The following is a 14,726-nucleotide window of genomic DNA, read 5'->3' as shown; positions in this document are numbered from 1 at the left end:
TTTATGGATTCACTCCAAATTCAAATCAGGTTTGGATTTTTTTTTATTTTTTACTCTTTTCAATTAGTTTTTATCTGAGTTTTTATTTCATACACAATCTTATATTAGTTTGAGGTACATAACATAGTGATTCAACATCTCTATATGTTTTGCTATGGTCATCACAAGTGTAGCTGCCACCTGTTACCATACAACATTTTATAGTCCTATTGACTATATTCTCTATGCTGTACCTTTTAGTTCTGTGACTTATTCTTTCCATAACTGGAAGTATCTCCCACTATGTTTCACCCATTTTGCCCATTCTCCTTCCCCACCCGCACTTCTCTAGTAACCATAGTTTCTCTGTATTTATGGGTCTGTTTTTGCTTTTTATTTGTTCATTCATCTTGGTATTTCTAGATTCCATAGATAGGTGAAATCAGATGGTATTTATCTTTCTCTGTCTTACTTATTTCACTTAGCATTATACTCTCTAGATCCACCCATGTCATCACAAATGGCAAGATCTCATCCTTTTTTATGGTTACATAATATTCTGGTGTGTGTGTGTGTGTGTGTGTGTGTATGTGTGTGTGTGTGTGTGTGTGTGTGTGTGTATTCATCTTCTTTATTCATTCATCCATTGATGGACCCTTGAATTGCTTAAATTTATAAGAATGAGTACAATGTCCCAAGACACTTCTAAAGAATAAACTTGGGGAAATTGTGCTATCAAATATCATGACATCTCATAAACTACAATACTGAAAATCAGGCAGTGTTGGCACAGGGATCAAAAAAGTGATTGATAGTATAACATAGAAAACCCAGAAACAGCCCCTGCATATGTGTGGATAGAGAATGCTTTATCCCCACACTGTCAGTAAGAGCATCATTGTTTCTCATTGGTTCTCCAGGACCAATTGCTGTGGTCTGAGCTACTTGTGGATCTGATGCTTATGTGTCATGGCACTACGCCTAGATTCAGAGAAGTGTCAGCCTCGATCAAGCTACAAGGACTGAGAGTGGGGAAGTGAGATTCCCCAAAAAGGAAAAAGAGGCAACTATAAACAGAAAAAGGTAATGGATGTCAAGAGAAGAAAAAAAAAAAAGTCCACCACACATGCTACAGACCAGTCCTCACAAAAGTGACATCCTTAGTTGATAAGAGGAACATAGATGTTGGTACAAAGTATTCATAGTGTGCCACACAGGCCCACAAACACGTGCACAAGTAAGGGGGCTATTCATTTCATTTGTGTCCTTGTTTGATTACCATTTCTCTTGCTTTCAGGTGAATTCTTCAGTCCCATTCTGGGTACCTAAGTCAGCATCTTAGAAAGCATTTTTTTTTTTTTTTACAACCCAGGCCTCTGGTTCATTATCTCCTAACATCTTCTTAAAAGAATATATTTTCTTCTTACTGCTCTACTGAAGCATACTTTTGGGAAAAGTATGTTCTGCAGAATCCAAATGCTTGGGGTGTTTCTGGGTATTTTTTTAATCCATTATAAAATAAGTCTGGAAATAGTTTACTCATGTCTTGACCACCATTCCACTAGGCCCTGGAACTCTTAACTTGACAATGGGCATTGAGAAACTTCTGGAATGGGATCAGATGTCTGAACTCCTACCACTCACACCCCCTCACATCAGTGACCCAGGACACCCGATCTTCTTCCGGTGGCGATAACTGTTAAGAATGGAACTTCTTTAGAGTCTAGGCAGCAGCTTTGCCTTGGATGTTCACCCATGCTGGAGACATTCCCAAATAAGTCAGTTGGCTCCAGGTCACAGAGTCTGCCCCTATCACAGCAGCATTTCTGGTCATCCTGCTGTTTCTCAGGCCTCATCTCACCCACCTGGAAAACAGACCTACTGAAGTACTTTCTCAATTTCTCTACTTTCTCTATTTTCTTTGATGGGGTTATAGTTTTTTTATAATAAAATTTTTAGGTATTTTTAAAACTTAATCTTAACATAGTTTTGAGTTAAGGACTATTATTCCAAATAGATATCCACATAGCATTTTCATCAGTGGCCTCTTTAGGAACAATTACTTTGGAATAGAAAGAACACAGTGTTAAAACGACGGACCTAGGTTCCAGTTCCAGCTTCTCCACTTCTATCAGTGTGAGCTTAAAGAAGGTTCATTAATTGCCATACCTCAGTCTTCTCATCTGTACATGGGGATAGTGTGATGTACCTAAGGCACTGTTGTAAGTATGTTGTCTATATAAACACATTCAATTCTCACAACCACCCTAGGAAGCTGGTACCATCTCCAGGTAATTATTATCTCCTTTTTACAGAAGAGGCTGGCTGAGGCATAGAGACGATAAATAACTTGCCCAAACCCACATATCTAAATAGGTGACCCAGCCTGGATTTTAACACAGAGAGCTGTTTGGAGCCTATACCCTTACCTTCACTTTGTGCTGCTTCCAAACTGAGACTGTACACAAATTAAGTAAGACAGTGTATGTCATTTCCCTATCCAACTCCCAAACTATAAGTCCCAAGTAGAAAGGGGTGATTTACAAGTTTGTACCCTCTTTACTGGGCTTGGTCTCTGATAATACTCAGTTAAAATACTGCACCATTAAAATACACCTGCATGGTTGGTAACAAGCCACTGCCTCAAACCCTTTCCCAAGATTTCCCCTGATCTCCTCAGATCCAGAAACCACAGGGTTAACCCCTTGTCCAGCAAACAATGTCCAGATTCAGAACAAATGCTGAAACATCACCATGCATAGGAAATAACAGTAGATGCTTGGTGAGTGAGTGGAGCTCAGGAAACAAAACCCAAAGTCATGTCCTTGGTAATTGGTAAAATTGAATTTGGACCCCAGTCTGCCTGATTCCAAAGCCCATGGTCTGAGCTCCAAGGGACAGGGCACCCACGAGCATCAGTATCTGAGGCATTTGAAGCCTGAGAGCCAGTACAGAGTTATCTGTTTACCCTTGACTCAAGAGCCTAAATGAAAATCCCAGCTGCTCACCTGGCTTACAAGTTGCCCCCATCATCCCATCTCCCTGACCTCATTGCTACCTCTTTTTCCACACTTCAGCTGCAATGTCTCCTTTCTGTTCCTTGCCATACCTTGTTTTTACGGCTTGGAAAGTTCTTCCAGTAGACTCTCACATTCTGACTTCTCATCATCCAGGTCACATCAGAAATGTCACCTCCTCAGAGAGGACCTCTCAGGCCACCACACCTAAGACTGCTATTCTCCCAACCACCACACCCTTCTCACAATCATCTGTAGAATTATCATTTGTTTTTTGTTCTTCGTTTTGCTTCACTCTCACTAGCACTGTAAATACTAGCACTGTAAAGGCCAGGACCAGTCTCTCTTTTCCATCCTGTATCCACAGCTCCTAGTACATTTCTGAATAAATGAATGAGAAGCAAGTATGTATATTCAGGAAGTGACATCCCACTGGTTAAAGCAGGCCAAGGCCAGACATCTTTGAAATATAGCAAAAAACACCCAAAAATTTCTGGCAGAGGGTTATCCTCTTCCCAACAATAAGTAAGCACCTGCTATGTGTCAGGCACTGTCCTAGGTAATGAGGGAACAGAGGGAAACAGGCAAAAATCCCTCCCTTCATGAAGTTTTTCTAGTATGGGAATTCAGGTAATAGGTATACACATGAGTAAAACATATCATGTGGCAGATGGTGACAAATGCTAAGGACAAAAATGAAATATGAAGCAAAATTAGGAGGTATAGGGTTCTAGAAGTGTACAGCACCAAGCAGAGGAGTTATATAAAGCTTCAGAGGTTGGGAGCCATGTGCATGTCTGGAGAAAGAACTTTCAACATGGAGGAGACAAGAAGCACAAAGCCCCTGGTGCAAATATGCCTGGCATGTTCAAGGAAAAGCAAGGGGACTAGGGTGGATGTGTAATAGAGGATTAGGATGCAAGGCAGCCCTGGGTGAGATGGGAATCACTCATGGGATTTGAGGAGAGGAGAGACATGTTTTCCTATTAGAGCAGAGACTGAAAGGAAGAGCAGAGGGGAGTTGAAGCACAGAGAGCAGCTCAGATACTACGGTACCGCAATGGTACAAGCAAGAGGTTCTGGCAGCTTGGACCAGAGTAAAAGGAGTAGAGGTAGAGGAAAGTGGTAGAACTCTGTGCATTTGAAGTTGCAGCTAAATGACAGATGTGGAGAGAAGAAGAGAAGAGAGTAACAATTGGCAGAGATACTTCTGAACCTTTTTGGTAATAATGACACAGTCTTAGGAGCAAGAAGAACTAGACCTGCCAGTGGGGGGAAGGAGCAGGTAGAAAGAGATGGGACTGGGGCTAAGGGTAGGAACCCCGGAGTCCAGGTGGGGAGACACAGTACCACCAGATCAGATAAAATGGGGAGCGGGGGGAAGAGCATGGAAAAAGTCTTTCTGTCTGCCCCTGCCTCAGAGAAGCTGTATCTCTAAAGCATCCTTTTGAGAAGGCGAACACCCTGACATTCAAAGTTGACTTCATGGGCATGTGACCTGTGCAGCCTCACAGGGACCCCCACTTAGAAGGCACCCTGCACTTGATTTAATGCTCTGTGGTCACTGTCCTGAAATTCATAATTTTAACCAGGAGCCCCAGGTTTCCATTTTGCACTGGGCCTTGTATATTATGCAGCCATTCTTCTAACAGTGCTCTCCACTTAACTTGCTACCAGATTTATAAAGTTTCCAGGTAGGGCATTTTGTGGGGAAAGCTGAGACGATGATGTTGAAAGAGCCTTTGGAAACTCCCGGGAAAGGAAATGCTGTGTTGGTCTGTGCTCTGAGCAGCACACTGGTGACTCCAGGAACATTAGCACACATCCCTGGACCAAAGGGCCTCGTTGGCCTCTTTAAAAGAAGAAAAGACAAGAACGACACAAACAATGTCTCTGGTGGAAAAATACAGCATTCCATCTTTCCATAGTTTATCTTTGTCCTCCAAAAACAAATGCATCAAGGAATGGTCCCAGCAACCAAGGTTGTCATTTTGATTGGTGCCAAAAATTGGGACCCAGCCATGGTCTTATGATTGATTCTGAGGCACAGAAAGGAAAACATTAATATTGATTTATCTGTTCATTCTCTTTATTCACTGTTCATCCATTTACCCAGACTAGCCATAGCAACTAGACACTAGAAAATTAAATTTAAAACAACTCCTCTATCCTAGGTAGACTCATTCTCCTTTCTCTGCTACTAGGGCTGTGGCTCCAACAAGCTAAAGCCTCTGTTAATTTTATTTTTTAAACACTGTGCAATCCACTAAGGACTGGGGGGAAATGAGTACATTGGAATAATAAAAACCCCAAAAGTGCAAGACTGACAGAATTTGTTCCTTTAAGGATGGTTGTTTTGGCACCACTGTGGAGCATCTCAAAAAACAAAAAACAAAACAAAAAAAAAAAAAAGGGAAAAGCAACTTCTTAAGCAGGTAGACACATCTTACAGCATCAGAATAATAATTATCATTTCATCCCCATGCAGCGTCCTGTGGTGCTTCCTAGCCACTCACCTCCCAAGACAAAAACATGGGGCAGAACCTCTCCCTGTGACCTATGCTAAGATTCAGAGAGCTAGAGTGTTTACATTTGTATTAGAGTCTCTTTAATACAGAGCCAATCAACTAATAGCCAAGAACTCTTTGATTACCTACTAGGTACAAGCACTGTACTCATACTATTAAAAAATGAGGATTAGGGCTTGTTCTCCAAAGGCACAGCACTGAGCTGAATTTTGTAGAACTGCTCTGATGTACAGCACCCATGATGGACAAGCCATAGAATGTCTTCAGTAATTACTGCCTTAGTTATATCAGTGCCCTAGCACCCAACTCTAGAACTCCTAATATGAGATCCTTCTTTACATCCCATTTCCAAACCCTATCATAAAATGATGCTATGACCTTCTTTCTCTCTCTCTCTCACACACGCGCACACACACACACACACAGACATGCACACATATGCACACACCTAGGTGTACACACATATACACAGCTGAAAAGGGAAAAATTTCCAGACGTCGGAGAAAGAGCTAAATAATTGACACACTAACAAGACAATCAAATTTTAAAGTCATTCTTAATGCTAAGGATTCAGGGTTATATGCCTAGGGTAGAACACAAAAGAGCATGGACACAGATTACACCAACATTAGCTGCAAAAGCTAACTTGGTCCAAAGGAGAACACAGGATCCTCTGCAGTGAACTATGCAAATACCTCCTGTTCCCTTTCATTCAGCATGAGATTTAATGACTGAGCCCATCAAAATGGAAACATTCGTTTACCTGAACAGAAAGATGTCATTAGAGGGCTTTCAGCTGAGGTCACTTATGCCTCGTTCCTGCATGGGAACTGGCAATCCATACTGGGGTTTGAGAATAAAGCCCAGCTGTTAGCAAAGTGCCATTGCCCCCACTTTGCTACTCTAGTGTCTATCTCACAGAAGGTCAGATTCTTCCTTTTCTTCTGAAACAAGGTCCACGAAACCCAAACACATCACTTTATATTGAGAGTAGTAAGAAAAAAAAAGACTAAGAATTAACTTATTTGCTTATAAGAATTAGTTCTCCCTGGGCTAAAATGACAAACGAAGACAAAAATCCAGCTTTCTGTGGCAATTAACTAATGGGACTTGAAAGGATGCCCTTCCTCCAGCAGGTGTTTTTGGCATACTGAATTAACAACAGGAGATAAAGTTTGTGTTTTTATGACCCAATTTTCAGTGCATACCCTTGTTTTGAGATAAGACAACTGATATACTTTAAAAGACTTTCCTTCAATCACATCTGTACCTATGTTTCTAAAATAAGAGGCTATATTAAAGGAAATTTATGTCCCATTGCCACTCCTTTATAATACATTAAGTACTTTGAAAGTCATTACTTGTTTCTCTTCAAAAGAGAATTGAATTTAAGAAGGAAGCTTATCTAAGTTCTTTAAGATTTGGAAAGTAATTACTGAGATAGGCCTGTATTCATTTCAAGTGAAAATTTTACTTAAACACAAGAAGCCAAATGATTAAAAATGAAGGTTCTTTAAAATGTTTTAAATTTTACTTTGCAAATAAAAAAAGAAGTGATCCCAGGAAAACGTAGCTTCTCTTGAGACTATTTCCAAAAACAACCCTCTGACCCAACGCTATGTCCTTGCATAATCACAGCTCTGGAATCAACTTTGTTTGCAAGACAACCAAATAATCTTCTCCCAAGACTGTAAAGGACATTGGAGAGTGTTCCATTTATTACCTTAAAGGTTGTGGAACTACAGATGTCCAGATGATACATGATGTTATTTTTTTAATAATGCACATTTAAATTAGAGAACAAACAGCATAATCTGGGGTTCATTGTAAATCGCTGACATTTACTAGTATCTTTCTCCTATTTTCTATGGTAATATTTGGTTTTTAGTACATTAAAGACAACATACTGGAGCATCTGGGTGGCTCAATTGGTTAAGCAGCTGCCTTTGGCTTAGGTCATGATCCCAAAGTCCTGGGATCGAGCCCCATGTCAGTCTCCCCACTCAGCGGAGAGCTTGCTTCTCCCTCTCCCTCTGCCTGCTTGTGCTATCTCTCTAGCTCTCTGTCAAATAAATAAACGTTAAAAAAAAAAAAAAAAAAAAAGCCAACGTACTTGAAAAAGATCTGCATGACAACCTCCAGGACTGCTGGTTAAAGAACATCTTCCCCTTAGTGCCTGGCTACAGACCTATTCTAGTAAGTTTAGTCAACTCAGATGGTTAACCAGCCTCAGTACATCATAAAGCAGTCCTTTCAGAGTCTTGCCAGAAACCGGAAACTAGAAATGGAATCAGCTCAAAAATTTTGGCCTATAAAAGCCACAAGGTTTCATTTTGGTTTATAAACTATTTCTACCAAAACCTCAAGGAAAGGAAACTTTCTTACATAAAATGTTTCAAGGAGGGAAGAAAGGAAAGCCACAAACTTATTTTACTAAGTTTATAACAAATTTGATAACAACATTAGGGTAGTATAGTGCAATAAACAATAATTATAGAATAATCTTACATAATTATTAATATAGATGAAAGAGTCCTAAAACATTAACAAATTAAACTCAATAGCATGTTTTCTTAATGACATCATAATCATTTGGGGCTTATCCCAATATGCAAAGAAAGTTCAACATCTGAAAATCTATTAAGATGTAACTACCATTAATAAGTAAAGTGGGGGGACTCAGTAGGTGCTGACAAGTCATTTATCAAAATTAAACATTCATTTGTGACTTGTTAAGTTCTCTGGAATGAACTATGAATAGAAGGGAATTTTCTTATTATAATAAGAAAAAAGTTCCCACCAAAAACCTAGAGAAAACATAACACATGATGATAGAAATTTGGAAAGACTGTCATTAAAGTCAGAAATACAATAAAGATACCTGCTCTCCCCACTGTCCACAACAATGTTGTGGAGGTGCTAGGCAATTAAGTAAGACAAAGGAGAGAAAAATGAGTTTGGAAAGAAAGATACCAAATTGCCACTATTTGCAACTATTATTTTCCATGTATAAATGTAGGATAATCTACAAACCAAATATTAAAACAACAAAAGAGTTTTACTGGCTATAAAATCAATATACCAAAATTAGTAACATTCCTAGTAATAAAATAACCAGCAACCAATTACAACTTTTAAATACAGTGGGGTATATATGTATTTGCAATTCACAATAGCAGCAAAAATTTTAAGGGAACTGGGAATAAATCTAACAAAGGATTTTAAGAAACAATTATAGCTGGTAGGAGAAGAATAAATGAAACAAGATGGGATTGGGAGGGAGACAAACCATAAGTGACTCTTAATCTCACAAAACAAACTGAGGGTTGCTGGGGGGAGGGGGGTTGGGAGAAGGGAGGTGGGGTTATGGACATTGGAGAGGGTATGTGCTTTGGTGAGTGCTGTGAAGTGTGTAAACCTGGCAATCCACAGACCTGCACCCCTGGGGATAAAAATATATGTTGATAAAAAATAAAAAATTAAAATATATATATATATGTTTATAAAAAATTAAAAATTAAAAAAAGAAACAATTATAAAATATTATGAAAAAATAAAAGAAGTCTTGGATAAATAAGATATACCTTGTTCATGGATAAGAACCTGAATGAAGATATAATTTTATCCAATAAAATCAATGTGATTCTAATCCCAGTAACCGAGTGGAACTTAGAAAATTGATTCTGAAGTGCATATAAGAAAAGAAAAGTTCTGAAAAGAGACAATACAATTCTGAAGGAGAGCAAGGGTAGTGTGACTCTGGCAGATACCAAGATATCATAAACTTTATAGTAATTAAAACAGTTGGTACTAGTGAAAAGATAGAGATTAATAAACAAAATAGGAAGCCCAGAAATACAGCATATGACAGATTGGCTCACATAATGAGAGAGAAAGGATAAAATATTCAGTTAAAAATGCCGGAAAAGGGACATCTGGGTGGCTCAGTTGATTGTCTGTTTTCTGTGCAGGTCGTGATCCAAGGTCCTGGGATCGAGGCCTGTATTGAGTACGCCCTTGCTCAATGGGGAGCCTACTTCTCCCTCTGCCTGCCACTTCCCTTTTCTATTCTCTCTCTGACAAATAAATAAATGAAATCTTTTTTTTAAATACTGGAAAATTTGGCTTTTTATCTGGAAAACAAAAACGATAACATTGTACTACACATAAAAATAAATTCCAAATTAATCAAAAATACGTGAAAATCAAAAATTTTAAAAGTAGAGAAAAATAAAGCAAAAATGGCTTCCAATTAAAGACAGAAAATCAAATGTGTATACTAGTATTTGTTTCCTCCTTAAATCTCAGTAAAATAACAATCAATGGACTTCTAAGACATGAAACCACAAAAACAAAAGGAATGAAAAGATTAACAGCAGCAGCATAAGTAGTAAACTGCAAAGCAGATAAGTAAGCAGGAATTTACTTAACAGACCCCAAGAAGCCAAATTCTAAACTGAGAGTGAAGACATCAAGAAACAACCTGACTTACTGGCTAGAATCTCAAGAAGTTTATCAATTGGCTTTACCAGTACCACTAGATGTGAGATGTAACAATGAGTTATAAACAAGAAAATTGGTTAAAGTCTTTTTAAGAAGCATTTAGACCCCCAAGTCCCCATCCTTGCTCTGTTAGTAAGGGAAACTACCCATCCTTGACCATGTAGTATGTTTGTGGAGAAGATAAAATTAAAAGTCTATGGATTGGGAGACACCAGCCTAGTTGAGGGAAAGGGTATCTTATAAAAATAGGAGGATTTAAGTAAACATTTTAATTCTGAAGGTTGAGACTCCTGGCTTATTTTCTCCACTTAGTTTCCAAAATTCTGATAAACAGTCTTATATATTATGTTCCAGTTAAGAACATAAAAAGCTCTTCTAGGGGAAAGTCCCACAAAAAATATCTAAAGAATATTACACTGAGAGTTTCTAAATACAATTTCCCAATTTGATCTTTTTATAGTGATGCCTACAGCTAGCAAGTCCCAATGAGGTTTAGTGTTCCACTCAAATACAAGAGTACAACCAAGGAGCCAAGGATCCCCAACTGTTTAAAGAAGTCCTAATTGAAAGACCGAAGCTAAAAATGCAATTTGAAGAAAACAGACTCCATGTGGGAAGAATAAAACTTTTTAAACTATTATTAGTATCATTACAGACATGAGAAGACACTATATATCCATGAACTAATAACAAGATACCATTTTTTAATGAAAAAAGGAGTTTTTTAAGACCCCGGGAAATTAAAAAGATAGCAGAAATGAAAAACCTCATTTTGAAGGTTAAAAGATAAAGTCAAAAATTATCCCATAAAGTAGAACAGAGAACTAAAGAGATAGAAGATAAAAGAGAAACTATAAAACCTTGAGAGGAAATTATTACAGAAACAATTCAAAAATTTTCCCAGAACTGAAGAATATGATTTTAGGACTAAATGGACCCAGTAACTGCCCAGAACAATGGATGAAAATTAACACACATAAGGACACACCATCGTGAAATTTCAGAACACTGAAAGATCCTCCAAGCTTCCAAAAAGGAAATACAATATCAAGAGGTGTCAAAGAACAATTATCAGGATAGCTTCACAGGTATAAATAACAACACTCTAAAAGTAGAAGACAGTGAAGCAATACTTTTTTTTTTAATTTTTATTTATTTTTTAAATTTCCTTTCAGTGTTCCAGAATTCATTGTTTATGCACCACATAAAGTGCTCCATGCAATATGTGCCCTCCATAATACCCACCACCAGGCTCACCCAACCTCCCACCCCTCGCCCCTCCAAAACCCTCAGTTAGCTCCTCAGAGTCCACAGTCTCTCATGGTTCATCTCCCCCTCCAATTTCCCCCAACTCCCTTCTCCTCTCCATCTCCCCATGTCCTTTGTGTTATTCCTTATGTTCCACAAATAAGTGAAACCATATAATAATTGACTCTCTTTGCTTGACTTATTTCACTCAGCATAATCTCTTCCAGTCCCATCCATACTGATACAAAAGTTGGGTATTCATCCTTTCTGATGGAGGCATAATACTCCACAGTATATATGGACCACATCTTCCTTATCCATTTGTCCGTTGAAGGGCATCTTGGTTCTTTCCACAGTTTGGCCACCGTGGCCATTGCTGCTATAAACATTGGAGTACAGATCGCCCTTCTTTTCACTACATCTGTATCTTTGGGATAAATACCCAGTAGTGCAATGGCAGGGTCATAGGGAAGCTCTGTTTTTAATTTCTTAAGGAATTTCCACACTATCTTCCAAAGTGCACCAACTTGCATTCCCACCAACTGTGTAAGAGGGTTCCCCTTTCTCCACGTCTTCTCCAACACATGTTGTTTACTGTCTTGTTAATTTTGGCCATTCTAACTGGTGTAAGGTGGTATCTCAATGTGGCATTGATTTGAATCTCCCTGATGGCTAGTGATGATGAACATTTTTTCATGTGTCTGCTAGCCATTTGTATGTCTTCATTGAAAAAGTGTCTGTTCATGTCTTCTGCCCATTTTTTGTCTCCCAAGGCAAAGGAAACAAAAGCAAAAATTAACTTTTAGAACTTCATCAAGATCAAAAGTTTCTGCACAGCAAAGGAAACAGTCAACAAAACAAAGAAGCAACCCTGAATGGGAGAAGATATTCGCAAATGACAGTACAGACAAAGGGCTGATATCCAGGATCTATAAAGAACTCCTCAAACTCAATACACACAAAACAGATAATAATGAAGCAATAGTTTTAATTTTTTTCTGAAGGAAAATTATTTTCAACCTTAAACTATATATCCAACAGAAGTATAAATACAGAGAACAGAGAACTAAAGAGATAGAAGATAATAATGTCTTGAGGGCAAAATAGGGCATTTTTAGATATTCAAGTTCTCAAAAAATTTCTCTCCCATGAATTACTTTTCAGGAAGCTACTGTGACATGGTTTTTGCAAAAACAAAGGAATAAAAGAAAGAGGAAATCCAATACAGGATAGGCAAAGGAAATTTCTCAGGATAACAGATGTGTTGCCAGTATAAAGGTAATCAGTGCCAAATGGAGGAGGTCCTCCGGGAACACTTCTTCAAAAGATGACTTTGGCAGAATACCTGATATATTTGAACAAATCAAGAGGAGAGTTTTGTATATTCATATAATTAAATACTATACAGAAATTTAGATGAATAAACACACACATATCTCAATATGGGAAGATTTGGAAGACAAAATACTGAGTGAAAAAACAATAAGAGTACTATAAGCATTGTGACACCAATTGCATTTTTTAAAAAATAATTCATGGTAGGGGCACCAGGGTGGTTCAGTTGGTTAAGCGTTTGCCTTCAGCTCAGGTCATGACCGAAGGGGTCCTGGGATCAAGCCCACAATCAGACTCCTGCTCAGCGGGGAGTCTGCTTCTCCCTCCAGCTCCACTCCTCCCCCTGCTTGTGCTCCCTCTCATGCACACTCTCAAAATAAATAGGCAAAATCTTTAAAAAATAATAATAGTAATTCATGGTACTAAACACTGTAGGCTTTTGCTGGGAGATGGGGGAGAACGAAGGTCATAAAGTTCATTTTTCTGGAGAAAGTGAATGGCACTGGGGAGAAAAAATAAAGGAGACTTCAATTTTAACTGTAAGGTACCATCATTGCTTTTAAATGGTTTTTAAAACCTAAAGCAAAAATATCTATGTGTTAATATTAGTTAATTCTGGGTAGTGAGTATACAAGTATTGATTTTACTTTGATCTTTCTATTTTTTCTGTAATTTTCTTTTCCAGAAAGGAAAGAAGGAGAGATTAAAAAGAAAGACAAGTGCTACGATCACAGCTTTTCCAAGGGCCTAAGCTGAAGGGTCAGCAAACAGGGGCAAACCTAAGTCTTCTTAGGTCAGCAACCTAAGGTCAGCAAACCTAAGTCTTCCTTCATCTTGTTCAGTACTTTGCTCACAACAGAACACAACCATTCTGCATGTTTCACTTTTCAAATAAAATCCCTTTTTTAAATCTCAGCTTTGTGGTGTTGTTGTTTTCTCAACATAGCCCATTGAATTGTGCCTTCTCAACAACCCATGAGTAGGAAGGGCACCTCACTCCCTTTAACAGCAGAAAACTAAGACTCTATGATGATGGTTTGGGAGAGGGCTTGGCAGTTAAAACACAGTCAGCCATTCATAATATTACTTAGGATAGCTGTTACTTTGAAGGAAAAAGTACCAGTAGCCATTGACTCTTACTTGCTTACTCTCATCTACATCTGGCCAAGTGCTGCCATGCTTAAAGATTCTACCCTCACTTGGTGGCAGGTAAGGTAAGGTCTTACCTTAAAGACAGGTAAGTACCTAGAAGGAAAGCAACATGACTTGAGGTCAGTCTTTCAGTATCACCTAAGAAGTGATAGGAAACATCATAGTGATCAAGGGGCTTGGGAGAGGGTAATGCAAGGAAGAAATATGTTCTGTTTAACAGAGAGATTTGCCCTTGGCCATGAAAGGGTCTGCTAAATACTCAGCTTCAAGTGCATGTTCACAGCTTCTGCAGAAAGCCAAAAAGCTGAGCCTACAGATACCAGTGCGTACGGTCTCAGATATACTCGAAATAGTTCATCATCATACTCTTTCATTTGATTTGGAACTGGAAGAATTGCAAAGAAGACAAAATGAAAAGTACTGGACAGTTATCCTTTCTCTATTAAAAAAAAAAAATAACTTTGAAGTTTGGTGAGAATGTTGTGTGCTTGGGTTCAGGTCAGTGCTTGTATTCACTGACGCTTGATGGATTTCTGGCTTCAAATGTTTTATCAAGACAATCCACCTTGTAGCAATCTCCAAAGAAGACTGTGGTTCTATTAAGTCCGCAATTTGCTTTTTAAAAGTGACTAACTATGCTTTTTCACAACAACGACAAGTCATCTCCCTCCTGGAGCCAACAGAGTCTGTCACCCAGCTTCCCCCGCTTTTCAAAGCCAGCCATCAAAAAGCAAAGGAAATGTCATGACTTTGGAGCGGTCAGAAAGCTCTTAAGTCGCCGTGCAGGCGATTTCTCCTTTTGTGGCACAGAAAAGAGTGGACAGACACAATGAATAAATAATCCCATTGTACTTACAAATGTGTAACAATCCTTCAAAATGAGGTGAGGAACAAAGATAGGAGATAACAAAACATCCCCGGTCCTAACAGCTTGCAATTCCAGGGCCTAAACTGCTTTTGCAAA

Source organism: Mustela erminea, chromosome 1, assembly GCF_009829155.1.
Source record: "Mustela erminea isolate mMusErm1 chromosome 1, mMusErm1.Pri, whole genome shotgun sequence".
Taxonomy (NCBI): Eukaryota; Metazoa; Chordata; class Mammalia; order Carnivora; family Mustelidae; genus Mustela; species Mustela erminea.
This window is presented reverse-complemented; position numbering follows the sequence as displayed.